Source organism: Cheilinus undulatus, linkage group 14 (genome assembly GCF_018320785.1).
Source record: "Cheilinus undulatus linkage group 14, ASM1832078v1, whole genome shotgun sequence".
NCBI lineage: Eukaryota > Metazoa > Chordata > Actinopteri > Labriformes > Labridae > Cheilinus > Cheilinus undulatus.
Genome location: NC_054878.1, coordinates 17019238 through 17034926, shown reverse-complemented (window position 1 = coordinate 17034926; position 15689 = coordinate 17019238). Strand labels below are relative to the sequence as shown.

Sequence of the window (15689 nt, the reverse complement as noted above, 5' to 3'; positions counted from 1 at the left end):
CTACACCTTGAACAAAAGATGAAACTAAAGTTTTCCCCTTGTTAAAAACATACAACAACTGGTCTTTTAATTTGGGATACAGACAAACAGACGTGCCAACATGGCACAGTTCAGTGTAACATTTCAAACACAGATATGGATATTATTAATGTACCCTCCACTCTGTAAAACAAGTAAAACAACCCTGGCTGGTGCTTCTGATGCCTTGTCATCTACCTACTTGTTCTTCTTATCTCAATGTGAGCAACAGAGAGGAAAATAGGAATAGGGCAATGGGGGGGGGGGGTAAAGTTGTGTGACATCACACTGTAACCAGGTATCCTGTTAAGATATTACCACAAGAATCAATGTAATCAGGCTGACTGTCAATGGATCTTGCTTAAATGGCATGCTGTTAGGACAATGCATGAATTAGGGCTGGACAATTAATAGAATATTAGATTAAATCGTAATATTGCCTGATGCAATTATTAAATTGCAGACAGTGCAATATTTCTTTAACCTGGAATGTGTCAAAATACCAGTTTAATATGTTTTTCACCAAAGATGTTATGCTCTATACATTATGCCAACATTCAAGTGTCTTTTTTAGAATAGTTAACAGAAATCATACTTTTCTTGTTCTTGAATGTTTTTCTTAATAAAAACAACATACAAAGGATCATCCCTTCAATACAGAAGCCATCAAATTTGCAATATCATACAAAATAATTGCAGTAATATATCTTTTTCAAAATTTTTCATACCTAGTTAGATTTATCAAATATTGTGCTGGTTGTAACATAGAATTATTTTTTGCTTGTGTTTGTTTAACAATACATTGGATTGAAAACCTAAAAATAACCACAAATCTTTCAGCCCTTGCATGAGAACAATCATACCTGGTTGATAGTCTCAGTATGTCAGCCCTGTGACTGCTGAGAGAGTCTTTGAGTGAAACAACAAACCTGATTTGCTGATCTAATCATTTTACCAAATCACATGAGTTCAACAGAAATGGACTCACTAAGGTCACACACATAGCATCCAAAATCATCAATCTGCCCACCACGGACCTCTCCCACCTCAACCATAAAGCTGTGACACGCATGGCTCGGACAGTCAGCGGGGACTCAGACCATCCTCTCCACACTCACTTCTCTCTACTGTCCTCTGGCCGGAGGTACTGGACTCTGAGGTGGAAACGGACTCGCTTCAGTAAAAGCTTTGTCCCTTCTGCAATCGCTGCTCTCAACCATCTGTAATCTTGTACCCACCCATCTCTCCCCAGGATGTGTGTTGTCCTATTGTCCTGTGTCCAATTGTCTATGATGTGTGTATTTTATGTACTTGACAGTGCCCGTGAGAATGAATATCCCCTTGGGGACAATAAAGGTCTATCTATTCATTACTCACTCTTAGACTTGTCATTTGGGTTATTTCATACAATCTTTCCATGACCTGGCACAACACACAGTATTAAAAATCAGTGCAGCTTCACTCACATGGAGGCTAAGCATGAGGAGACGCTCAGGTGGAGATATTCTTAAATAAGACAACTGACATGGCAGACTCACTGTGAGACCTGAAATGTCTGTGTGATACTGTCAGGCTGCAAGTCATCTTCACCCAGAGGAGCCCTCTGTGACTGAGGGCTCAGACAAACCATGGCTGACAGGATTCAGGATGAAGAGATGGACGGACAGCTGGTGATGTTGAGCTTTTTGGAGCTTTCTTGCTGTGTAATGTCATTGCGCTTGTCTGAGACTTTGTAGCTGAATTTTTAAGTTTTAAAATACGTGATAATGATTCTGGAGGACAAGGTCATTTTATTTTCAAAGCAATTACAATTTAGCATTTATATTGTTGGAAGTAATGCAAATGCTACCACTTAAATTAACTTTTTGTAGCTTATTCAAGACTGAATCACCACTTTGACACATTACTGAAAAACAGTTTGTAAAACTGGTAATTTAGACATCACTGTCAGCTCAGGAAGCTGACAAACGGAGTCGATGCTGGCAGCGTTTTAGCTTTTAAACTAGAAATGGTTGAAGTTTCATCTTAGGAACAAAAAACTGATCTGACAGTTACTTAAATGGTTTTAAACACAGGAGTGTTATTCTCATTCCATGTATCTCCTCTGTGACGACACTAAAGATAAAGTAGTTTCATACTTTTTCTCTTCTTTATGATGCTTCAGTCCCTGAGGGCACATTAAGGAAGAAAGAGGCACAGCTCTGATAGCACTTCTAAAAGTGCAAGCGTGCCCCGTTCACAGATATTAGCCTCGTTGGTCTGGATGACATGCCACACTAAAACCCCCACTGTGTGAGTGTCTCAGCCTCTTAGGACTTTCTGCCCTTTTAACCACAGGCCGCCCCATTCGAAGCCCTACATCTTAATCACTGCAGGGGAGGACTGGAGACAATACGACACTGGAACAGCATGTGGACTGGATCCCTGTGTAAAGGAGGTTTCCATTTCTATCATAATGTTCTCAGCCTGATGAGTTGTGAGGGCCATAGGTTGTCAGGAGAAAGGCAGCAGGGAGGCTTGTGAAAATCATGACCTGGCTCTCCAGTTCTCCTTTCCCTCCTGCCTGCACACCTGATCGCTCTCAGCAGCAGAGAGACAATCAGACATCCATCAAACAGGGACTGGGTCAAAGATCGTGTCATTATCGTTACTCTCTTACAGCTTTGCTCAGAACTCCCCCTGTGATTTTCTGTCTTGTTAACTAAAAACTTCACTCGACTGTGTCCAGATAAATGTACTTCCCAAAGATTTACCCTGATTTGTCAGCTGGAGAAAGATTCTTTCTCATCTTTTTCAATAAAGACAGGAGGAACCAGCCTAATGGGGATTCAAGTCAGGGTTTATATTTACATTTCACAAAAGTGCACCTGCTGTTTCTGACTATATTTAAACACCAGGGCAAAGAGAGAAGACACGACTGACTTTGAATCCCGGCTAAAAATTTACATTAATAGACGTCTGTTTCTCCTAAAGCTGGCCACACACTAGACAAGTAGTTTTCAATATTTTTTTGCCTAAGACACACCTAAGATCAAGTCAAAATCTCAAGGCGCTGCATATTCATATCCATTCAAAATAGCAGCTGTAACACGGGATAAAGTACCTTCGGTTGTTGTAGTTATAACTACACAAATAATCATAAAAATGTACTGTACAAGGTTGTATAATATTTGCAATAGTCCAACTGCAATCTAGGAAAATACTGATGACCAAATCTTGAACCTTTGATACAGATGCATTGTGGAGATACACCATTAAGTCAAACAATGACATTTTAAATCAACAAAAATTAAACTTTCACATTTTTGACAATCGAATATTTCATTAGTAAAACATTCCTTGTGTTCTAGGTTTTATATGAAAACTTTCTGTTATTCTATATTTTGTATAATCATGATTGACGTCCCTTAAACTTCTGTTTTTAACAGAAAACAGGGAAGATACACATAGAAGTGCATCTTTTCTTGATACGCACACAATTTTTTTAAACTCTAAAAAAATCCAGTATGTAGACTGAGGTAAATGTGATTAGAACTATTTTTTACTGAATTTTCCCAAATTTTTCGGTGAACCCCAGCTAGGTTTGAGTAACGTTTAGGTTTTTTTCCATACCTGTGGTAAATCAATACTTTTCAAACAGTGGCGGTGCCCAAACAGTGCCTTAATCAATAATTTTAAAATTTAAAAAAGTGTGTTCAGAGTCAGCGGGAAAATAAAAGCTGACCCGGTATAGCAAAAAATCAGAAGTATCTTAAAAAGATGCCATATAAGTAAACCGGAGTAACTTCTTTATGGAAGACGCTCATAGTATAGGCACAGAAATAGAGACAAAACCTTGCTCCAGACAACAAAATTAAAAACATATTTATGTTTAGTGGGAGTGCACTTAAATTATGTAACCCTTTTGGTGCCTTTCCTTAGGAGTGGCAGGAGATTGTGGCAGGGTGGGAATACCAAAATGAAGCACAAAAATCTGTCTTGTAATTCAGTACGATAGCTATCAAATGTGTTGGTGTTGGTACCATGTCTGTATTGGATTTTGATACTCATCCCTAACCATAACAGTTTCCATGGTTCTTCATAATTACACTGCTATCAGGAGATGTGTTTTCCTCCTATTAGAAGCTTGTCATCTATCATTACCTGAGGAGGCCTTGAGAACGATTCCTACAGACAAATCAAGTTTATTGTCTGGGGGCCAAACACAAACAGCTCACTGCTGGGAAACAAGTCTGATGATGGCCATTATTTCCCCCCAGGTAGGTGTCTAAATGCTACTTATGCTTTTGTGTTTTAGCCTAAATTAACGTGGGAGATTCTACAGGCAGCGGTGATGTTTCTTTATTTGGATTTTATGACTTTACATTATCTCAAAGATGCTGTTTTCCCATCTCAACTATCAAAGTGGGTTAAAAACACTCACTCATTTTTTCTTTAATAAGAAAACAGAATTAAAAATTGGCTCTGCAACAAACAGCCACACCAAACATTTATGTCCATCTCTTGTTCAAAACAAAATGTGAAGTGATTTGTTCGGTGCGAGAGCAATTGACCAAGTAAATTACTCTGAGCTTTATGGGTACACAGAGATGGATGGTGACACCTATTAGCTGAAGGGAATCAACTAAGATATTCTGGCCATTTTCATTAGAGCGTAGATGGCTTACATGAAGGGTATAAAATGCACAGGCCTTAAAAGTGTAAATGCTTTCCTGGTACATTTACAAGAAGTGAGCAGTCAATGCTGTAATGGTTTGCCAGTCAGAAGGTCAAAATAACACATAAATAAACCACCAGCAAACTCGACAAAGCAGTCCACAGAGGCTACAACCCCACAACCAAAAACACAGCACATCAGAAAGCCAAAGGGCAGGCCAGATTACAAAAAACACAGAACAGTTCATTTCTGTTCAAATGCCAACGGCTGAAATATACAGTCTCAATCATACCAGCTATAGTAATACTAAAGAGTCTTTATCAACTGATGTTCACTGAAAATACACCACTAAGTTAAACCAACAAAGCTGTGAATATCAGCAGGAAAAAAGCTTTCTGTTTTATTTCTTGAACACATCACTGAACAAAGCCTTAATTATATCAAAGAAACTGTAACCGTTATGGTTTAGGCCCATGGTTCTCAACTGGTATATGTCAAGACTAGCCACAACCTCCTAAATGACAAATTGCGACCCAAATTTCTTGAATGCGTCATCATCACCAAATGTTTTTAATGAAAAAGTGTGGCTTGAACTGAAATTGGAACACAGGATGTGATGAAACCAAGTAATTCAGACAGTAATTCAGATATGTGGGGCTAAAAAAAGCCGATATCTGATATATCGGCCGATATATGAAATAAGAGCATTGATATACACAGGATATATACTGTACATGAACACAAATTCTTAAATTTATATTATCTTTGTTTATTTCACAAAGATGCAACTTAGACGACGTTAAAATGCTGTGTAATAGTCTTCTATTAGATAATGGTGGACATGTTAATTAACAGTTGCATTTATCATTGTTTATTCTCTACTCCTGCATCTCTACTCCTCTAGTAGAGATGCAGTTGGTTGACTACAACTCCCACAATGCTTTGCATGTCAACAAATATGAAGAAAGTCAAAGTACATGATTGAAAATGGATTAAAAATGGATTGAAAAAAAAAAGACGTTTATTATCAGATGTAACGCTGTGGATTTAATCTCCAAAGACCCTGAAAAGTCACCAAAGTTCCAGGCTCACTAGAACAGAGTCCTTTACAGCTATGGAGACATCGATGGTAGCAAATGAACGGCAAAACTTACGGTTCAAAAGTTATCAACGATTTTATAAACTGTATCACGTATTGTTGTAAGGACAACACTATACTCGGAGACTCCAGAAAGTCAGCCAAGTTTCAGGCTCACTAGAAAATGTTCTGTAAGAGCTACGAATGCTTGGAAAACCCGATTAGAAAGGCACAACGGATCCGTGCTGAGTGAGCTCTAAGGGTTAATATATCAGCTACATATTGGCCGATGTTGATTAATCTATGATACGCTATAATCGGCCCGATTAAATCGGTCGGGCTCTAGTAGAAGGTATGGGTTAAGAATGGCACAAATGTTGCAAAATGGGCAGATGAAGTCGTGAAATGGCTGTAAAGCAGTAGTTCTCAACCGGTATAGTGTCAGGACCCACCGCAACCCCTTTAATGACTTAATTTCCTGTCAAAATCACTGAATGTTTCTCATGAAAAAGGGTAGTTGAACTTGACATGGAACAAAAGATGTGATGAAATCCAGTGATTGAGATACATCTTTCAGAGTAAAGTTCATCATAGACATTTTGAACACAATTTACTTGAGCATGCATCCAAAACCGACTGAAAATGGCTTCACGACCAACTTTTCCACCAGTGGAGAATCAGGAGTTTAGACTACATGAATACATGAAGCTCCATGGGTAATACAGCACAATGTAAAAGAAAAAGACTACATCACCTGTTTTGTTTGTTTTTTTTCAGCCACGCCTATAACTATATGAATGACATCACTGGGAGGAAAAAAATCCAGACAAGGACTTTACACCTGAAGACCCAGAGGGTTAAATCAAGCAAGGAGAACACATATTTAGTCCTGTTCATCGGTGACCCAGGACAAGTACCAACACCTCACAGACAAGAAGAAAAAAAAAACAACTTTACCCCCCTGTCATCTGGCCCAGGGATCAAAGATAGTGCATCACTCTAATCTTAATTGAAGTCTATTTCATCAACCCTAAGCAGACCAACAGAAAAGGATTGATGACTGCACATGAAGTGTGGAAAAGTAGACTCAGTCAGTAAATTCTAGACGTACAATGCATGTATAACGAACAGAATACAAGGATCAATAATCATGTTTAGCAGCTGTCAAAATTAAAGTTGTCCAAAATCATTTCAGTGAAAAAATGTTTAAATCTGCATGTGTGGTTTGTCTGCAGCATAATAAAACATAATGCAGCATAATGAGCTTTTCATAGCTTACCGTACCTTTGGTCTCTGGTGGATGGGAATGCTCATCACAGACAAATGAGATCTTTGGAGTATTGCCGTCTGCACCTGCAGAAACAATAAAGTGGAGACGAAGCTTTAAAAAAGGAAATTCAATGAAAACTTCCATAAATCTGGCACTAATATTCTTACGCTCATGATCTCTTCATGATGACAAATATCTGGCATGCTTTACTCAAAAAGAATGAGGAATAAAGTCATTTATGTGAGGAACAATCTGCATGAAGAGGTTTACTGGCTTAATTTTTGGTCTATAGAAGAGATGACTGACTTCACAGAGATTCTCACTCTTCTAGGACTGTCCTGAGAGAACATTAGAGGTAAACAGGGGATGATTCAGCCGTGGAAACAGGCAAACTGAAGAGGTAAGAAGGGAGAGAGAAGGCTCTCGGGACTACGAGTAAATGAGTTCCTGAGTGGAAATAAAGAAAAGACTAGAATTATATGTAAAACTGAAAGCTCCGCTCTTTTTAAGTTGACAACAAAGAAGAAGGTTTCCACTCGATGTGACACTTCAAAGGCCTTCATTGTTGAACACAACAGGGCTGGTGTTTGTGGAGAAAAAAGGCAGTCTTGTGATTTGTCTGCAGTGTCAGCCTTTGGAAGTCACCACATCTGTGTATGAAAGAGTCTCTGCTTTTGTTTGGAAACCAGAGTACAATGACATTTTTGGGGGGAACAGCCAAATCATCCTTCAGAGGATGATAGAAGACAGTAGCTCACTGATGTAAGACCAGCTTCTTCTTTTATCAGTTTATGAAACTAATAAACACAGAAGACTTCTGAAAGGTTCTGACGTGTGCCAGACTGAGCAAAGGAAAATACAAGTTCAAAAATTCATATAGAAGTTCAAGCTGAATTGAAAATATCTAAGAAATACATTTTAAAATATTGCAATGTAATTTAGCAGACGTACATCACAGCACAAGCACAGATCTAGTCAGAGGAAACGGCATCAGTAAGGGACACAAAGTGCTTTAAGTCCAGTTGGACACAGGTGTCGCCATGCAGTGTTAGAGGCTGTGCACATGGTGTATAGAAGCAGATTATCTTTGATGTTGTTTACTTGTTTTCCTGGACCTAGACACACTATATTTCTTGGCTTTCATTAGGCAGCAGGCGGTCACGCTGGGGTAGCAGGGTAGCTTAATGATGTACTGTATACCTTTAAGTGTTACTTTAACATTGCAAAATTTGCTGTATACTCATCCCGAGTGACTTAGGGCCCATATGTGATGGAGGTCCTTGGTGCCTTTCGCTGGCAGAGCTTAGCAGGCGAAAGGGAGTGTAGACCTAGACGAGGGATACCAGGTAAACATTCCAGGTGTTACTTCTCTGTAAGCAATGATTAGAGTTTTGAATTTGATGTGAGCTGCAACTGGAAGCCAGCGTAGAGAGATGAACAGTGGAGTGACATGAGCTGTCTTGGGTTGGATGAAGCCTAGATGTGCTGCTGTGTTTTGGATAACTGACAGAGGTCTAAAGCCTGCTTTAGACTGGATGCATAAGATGCTCGATTTTAAGTTTGTTTGCATGTCGACAAGTCAGGGCTCTCTCTTGCACCTGGTACTCAGCACTGCTCAGGAAAGGAAAATTTACAAATCAATGTCTCACTTATTTTTCAATGTGTCCTTGCATTATAGAACAAATCTTATGGATGATTTATGTTGCTGCTTGGAACCGAAAAATCCTGTAGCTTCTCAAAACTACAACTCTTAGAAATTGAGAAGCAGGTCAAAAATTAAACAGTTCTCTAGACTCAAGCCTACCCTACTGTTAGCCATTATTAGCTCTGTGCCTTTTATGTCGGTACTACTATGTCTAACAGTACAAATGAATCAAAAATGTTTCTTTCTGTGAGTATTTTTAAGTCCGGATTGTGCCATGCAGACTGAGCTCGTCTAAGTGCAACACTAAAGCCTATCAATCTGTTCAAGCAAGCCTCTAATAAGCGCTAGGGCTGGACGATTATAGCAAAAATAATAATCAAAATTATATTGACTGATATTGAAATCATGATTAATAAACACAATTATTCATTGATTTCAAAATTTGAGTATTTATTGAACCACAACTTAAAAGAACAATCAAAAATAAATTAATAACAAGTAAAATAATAACAAAATATTAAATAATAGCAATAAAAAACAAAAAATAAAAAAAATATCCAATCTACATGCATTCCTGTAAAACTTGCAAAATTTGCAACATGCAAAACACACTAACACAGCCAAAAACACAACCCAAAAATACTCTTTGAAGCACACATTAATCGTTTTTCTTCGATTATAATGTTTTTATGATCATGAGAAGCCAAAATTGAAATCACAATCAAAATTCAATTAATTGTCTAGCCCTAATAAGCGCCACTTCTCATCCAGACTAATTCAATTATTTAACTTCAAATCAACAATTCCATTATACATCCATGTCTTTGGAGAGGACTCTGATAATGAAAGGTACTATATATTCTGATTTTTAACAGCATAGACATATTAAAAAAGATCTTATGCTGTATTCTAGATGACATTTTTTCTAAAGTAGAGAAATGATGGTAAAATAAACTTTAAAGGAACTGCATAAGGCAACTAAATGGGCAGATGAGTCTTATACCACTCTGCTCTACAGTGTTAATTTCGTCGACTAAAACTATGACTGAATATGTTCGTCGACAGCCTTTTTTTCCATGACAAAAACTGGACTAAAACTAACAAAAATAGATCTTTGATGACTGAAACTGACAAAAAGTTAATGACTAAAACTAGAATAAAATGTAATGTGGTTTTTGTCAGACATTCAAAATCCATGATATTTCTCCACTGTGGGTAAATCTGTCAAAAAAAAATGCATCTGTATGTCTTCTGCCTCTCGGCTGTAAAAAGCAGGGACCCCAGGTTTGGCAGGGTGCAGAGAACACACTACCACGATTTGGTACCAGATTTAGGCAAGAAAATAAATGCTTGGACTGAAAATAAAGACTAAAATGTGAGGACTTTTTATGGACTAAAACTAGACTAAAACTAAAAAGGATAGAAATAACTAAAATGTGACAAACACTGAAATGTATTTCATTTAAAGGCTAAAACTAAGACTAACATTAAAAATAGCTGCCAAAATTAACACTGCTGTTTTAGCAATCCTTCTATAATGTTCTGCTTTTTTAGTCAGTTCTGTCATGCTGAAAGGTGGAATATTAGGGAAATCATCAGAGTAAACAGATCAAACACACTCCTGAAACACACAAAGCTAACAAAGACATGGTGGTGGAGGACAAGGAGAATTTGGAGGAGATACTGGCGCCTTTTATTCCTATAAGAACTGTGGTCTTATGAAGATTTGATGGCAATATGGCAGCGAAAGCTATGGCACTGGACAAGTGTCACAGGTGGAATTACACATTTCAAGTACCAAAGCTGAAAATTCAAGCTAAAGTCCAAACACTACAGCCGAAAATAAAATTATCAAGGAACTTAAATTGGACTACCAGAAAGTGTCGGGGGAGAAACAACCTTGTGGCCCTACGGTTGTCAGTCATTACTAAGAGAGAGCAAACCATGACATCAAGGCACCACCAAATACCTTGAAAATACAGTTTTACAACTGCAAAAACAAATGGAAGTTACTGCTGCTGCACAGGTCAAAGAGACACAAAGGCCTACTAATGCAAAGCTACATACTTAAGACTTCTTAGTGAGTTAAGATGTGTACTCTCTGCATACCCTGTGTTTACTTTAGAACTGTCATGAGTACTTTATTTACTTTAAGCAAACACACTACGCCCCTTTTTGCAAGTGCAGGTTTATCATGCAGCATCTTTACGTAATGCAAATTTTAGGGGCCTCATCTTGTGCTAAATTTTAAGTACACATTTTCATGGAAAACAAATAAACAATATTAAAAAATACAATGCTTCATCACTGAGGTGTCAGGGGAGCTGTGGTGGTCAGATGCTGAATATAAATACTCCTGCAGACGGGCTTAAGCTGCAGAAACAAGGAGTTTTAGTCGAGACAGAATAGACAAGATTTTTGTGTGCATCTCTCTCCCATCTCTCCCTCAGCTATGGAGCTGACAGGCTTAATCTGCTTCAATGAGGCCACTCACCACACAGCAGCCTTAGAGACTGCAGGGACCCCAAGACGAAGCCCCGCATGTTTCAGTTCAAATCAAATTCTCATCTCTTGTCAACAAACATGTCAAGTGAATTTAAAATATTAGTTGCCAATGATGCCAAAATGATAATTGCTTAGAATCTTCGTAAAGAGGCTAAACTGGCTTCATTTGGGTAGACACTAAATATTTCCAGCTGTATTATACAGTACTGGGTTACAGCTATGGATGACTTCAGATGGTCCACTATAAAGTTAGTTGCCCTTGGCCCTGGCTGTGTGTGTCAGTGTTGTGTCAGGGAGCAACAATCCTCTTGATCCCGAAAAGCCCAGCTGATGTACAAATAATTTATTTGTAAATACAATACAATACAATACAATACAATACAAAAACTTTATTCATCCCCGAAGGGAAATTCACTATTGTGAAATTATTATTATTATTATCATTATTATATTCACAAATGTGCTCTAGATTATGTAATAATTAAAATGAATGAAACAGTAAGATTTCTCCATCCACAAATGTAAGCTATTAAGGCGGCACGTGACAAATAATGAAAAAAATTTTGTAAATAACAAACATTTAGGGAGTTACCAGCTAAAATCTCCACATGCGTAATAAGAGCTTACTGCATTAGAGGCCATTTTGGTATCCGAACAGGGGAACTGAAGGCTTTTTAGAAATATGATAGCAGCATCACAGGTCCTTCAGCGACTGTGTTCAAGAGGGCAGCTGAGAGATACTACCCCTCATAGTTCACTGATCCATAAAGAGCCCAGCATTTGCTCATGGCCTTTTCCCCCTGGGTGCAGAAGTGTATCATGCTTTTTAATAACCTCTGATGCTGAACATTCAGCAGCACATTTAAGCAAAGACAAAACACAGCAAGCTGACATAAATACACAAGTGCTGACATAAAAGCTCAGAGATGGTCATAGCTTTTTCCACTTGTGTTTTTATTAAAACTACACAGCTAGTCTGGTTTGTATTTAAGTGCGGCTAACAGTTTATTCCATCTAGTATTATTTATAACAACCAGAGTTGGTATAGTCTGTGGTGTATAAAAATAAAAGAAAGAAAAAGATGCAAAATGAGAAGCAACACAGAAATCAATACATCTAGATAAAGCCTTAAGTTTGCATATATTAAGATTACTATGCCTTTAAAGAATTTGGGAAAGCCCAAATGATGATGTCATGGCTTTGGAAGCTTCTGATAGGTTAACTGACAACATTTGAGTTAATTGGAGCCACACCTGTGGCATGTATTTCAAGGCCCACCTGAAGGCCCAAACATACTCGGGCAGAATGTACGCGGAAAGGATGGGTGAGCGGTGACTCCCAGAGTGAAGAAGGAGATGGGCTAGGCGCCCAACTAGATCATCAAAGTTTTCACGTCATTAGGAAGTATTGAAAATGTTTTTCCATGTTAATACTTCGCATGTCTTCACCAACATGGCATACCCCCCTTCCTCGTCTCTTGGGAAAATTAATGGCCGTACATACCCCCGCCTCTTAATTTTATTGCTTTGCAAAGCCAGCAGGCTTCATCGGTGTAGGACGCCATGACAGAAAAATGTAAACAACATGCAAGGATTGTGGGAAATGTAGGATTTCACAGAAATTTCACAGGAAACTACTACATGGCAGTGCGCTCGACTATGGAAGCTCTGATGACTGCGGACACTCCGCACGGAGTCCGCTCTGCTCACAGTACGCTCGAGTATGTTCAGGCCTTCAAACACATGTCTTCCTTGTGTGACATCATTGGAAAATCCAAAGAAATTAGCCAAAATATCAGGAAGACAATTGTGGACATCCACAAGTCGGGTTCATGCCTGGGTACAATTTCCAGATGCCTGAAGGTGCCAAGTTCATCTTATCAAACAATTATACACAAGTACAAACACCATGGGAATGTCCAGTTATCATACCGCTCAGGAAGGAGAGAGAGTCATTATTCAAAGTAAAACTAGTCCAGGACCCACATGGGCTGAAAGGCCACTCAGTGAGGAAGAAGCCATCGCTGAAAAAGCAACATAAAACGGGGGAAGCTTGCAAGCCTGAGAACACCATCCCAACTATGAACTACATAGGCAGCATCATGTTGTGGGGGCATTTGCAGCAAACTAATGTCATGACTTGAAGGACAGATAGGACAGTCATGATACCCAACCATCATCACAACCCATGTGATATCATTGGAAGGAAGAGGGACTGAGCTTGAGGACACTTAGAGAAAAGACTGTAAATAAACGTATGAATTGTACTCTCTTTAGTTGTGGTTGCCCCTCAACTAAAATCATAAAGGTAGGATAAGCTCTACAAAGTTTTCTTTCACAGCAGCAACTTCATCCTTCTTCTTTACTTCACCATTTTGTTTGTTTCCATTGTGACTTTTGCACCTGCTAAATGCTCTGTGCACTGACTGGTCAACGTCATTGACGTGTTGGAATAAATTGCAGAGGGTAAAAGGAAAAAACAAATATGCTAGTCTGTCTGTAAGTAGGCATCCCAAACATAGTCTTGATTGACATTCAATACAACACATTGCACAGGATAAAACCACTGATTTTTCTGATCAACTTGTCGACTGTGACACAGTCCCTATACTTGTGAAAATTTTCAAAATAATATCCTGAGACTACCCAAGATTGATTCCTGACTACACAGACCAACCGAAACCACCTGTGGTGTGGACAGATTGAGTTTGACTGACTGCTGCAAAGACTGTGGAGAAACCATCCGGAGTCGACAGGACTCTGACAATGAGGGTGTATCACATGCAGATTTTTCACACCTCTGTGTAGCGCTGCTGATGCTGTTGTGTAATAATCCACCCACACTGACTGCTTATTTTATATATGTGGAGAAAACTCTCCATCAAACCCAGCAGATGACCCGAGAAGACCCAAGCTCTGAGGCAAATGAATTGTCTTGCGAGCACTGCCTGTTCAGGGAGTACTAGGACTAAAGCCCTTAATCCTCACTTTGATTCACTACAGCCTGCTAGATTTTTAAATGTCATCAGTGCAGAAGTGTGTCCTGCTCCTGTCTCACATGGTCGGTCTGTTAATACAGCAACACCAGGTTACAATACAACAGTTTAGGAACAGGAACACATGCCGTCTACTAAAATGTAGGAACAGACTGATACAAGGGATCAGTGCAAGACTAGCAAGAACGGACAGGTGTTAAGTTGATTGACCTTCATATTGAGCACAGATTAATAATGATAATGCCACAGCTAGTACCAGTCCCATTCCATCATCCGCAATTTCTCATTTAACACAGGATAAGTTATTTCAGTAAGTGTCTGCAGTAGTAAATGGATGATTCAGCATTCAGCTGTGACTGTGCCAGGGAAAGGCACAGCTCTCATCACAACCAGAGCTCTCCTTCACATCCAGGAGTACAGCTCTTCACTGTAACAACACATGGGACTATGAGGAGAGGCTTTGTTGTCTGGAGGATGAGTGTGGGCTAGGTCGTTTATAGCAAAAGAGGATGTGATACAAAAGGCACTGCATACTTTGCATGTCTAAACAGACCATAAATTTGATTGTATTAATTTTAGACATTTTTATCAATTGAAGGGATAGTATTAACAAACTGGATCAACATTTATTTAGAAAACGTGGCGAACCTTATTCCCGGCAGCTACCTTCTATTCTTACCTTATCAGTTACTGTTGCATCCTCAGAAACCTAAAGTTTTTCTCTCTTTGCAGGTGAACTTGAGCACAGCCTGGCCTACACACCTCTGCTATGGTGCAGCAAAGAGGTGGCAGTGACACTAATGATCCTTCTCATTCATCCAACAGTCTGTCACGCTTCCACAGCATGATAGCCAGGGTGCTGACTGCCTCCACCTACGCCGACTGAGCGTTTACCTCCTCGGCCGCTCGCCGCTCCTGTCCCCCGGCGTTTGTCCCCGTTTCGCTGCGACGCTGCTCATGAATCAATGCTGGTTTTTATCCCGAGAAGACTGCAGCTCTATTTTACAGCAAGAGGAGCGACAGTGTGAGCTGGTAGCGGCTGTGTCCTGCTGGGAAAGTATCCTATCTGTGCACCGCGCTGGACGTCTCCAGGTGGAGGAGTACTCAAGTGTCTCCTGCTCTGCTCTCTGTGAAGCGGAGGATCTGTGATGAGAGTGGCTGCCACGGCTGCCTGTTTTACAATAAGAAAATCTGCCTGTGTGGCCACTCTCCTCCCGATGCTGCTCCGCCCCTCTCACCGTGATCGGTTCACACAAAGCCCACAGCGCCCCCAACCATCACTACGCGCAACAGCAAGCACCTGCAGAACTTTTCTTATGACACCAGTACAGAGTAAATCATAAAGGCGTTCTCATATGCAGGGCCGTCCATAAGGGGGGATGAAGGGGGTAGCTCCCTGGGGCTCAGACAAATGGGGTCCCTAGAAAGCAAAATCATGGTCCACTGTAAAGCCAAAACATTTTTTTTTTTTTTTTACCTGAATAAGAGCCACTGTTATCAAAGCAGCATTTTTGATTATAC

At 39.5% G+C, this 15689-nt stretch overlaps 1 protein-coding gene across 4 annotated transcripts in view; it reads right to left on the bottom strand.

Moving 5' to 3' along the window:
* Positions 1-15327, bottom strand: part of LOC121521940 (kelch-like protein 29) — a 172152-nt gene extending 156825 nt beyond the window's left edge. For 2 of the 4 annotated variants that reach the window (XM_041806152.1, XM_041806155.1), the window contains exons 1-2: positions 14848-15327; positions 7038-7106 (exon numbers count right to left, since the gene is read on the bottom strand). The gene's annotated coding sequence lies outside the window, so the exon portion shown is untranslated. Of the gene's footprint in view, positions 1-7032; positions 7107-14847 lie in introns of all 4 variants that reach the window. The other 2 variants (XM_041806153.1, XM_041806154.1) reach the window with 2 other exon arrangements.
* Positions 15328-15689: the final 362 nt, after the last annotated feature.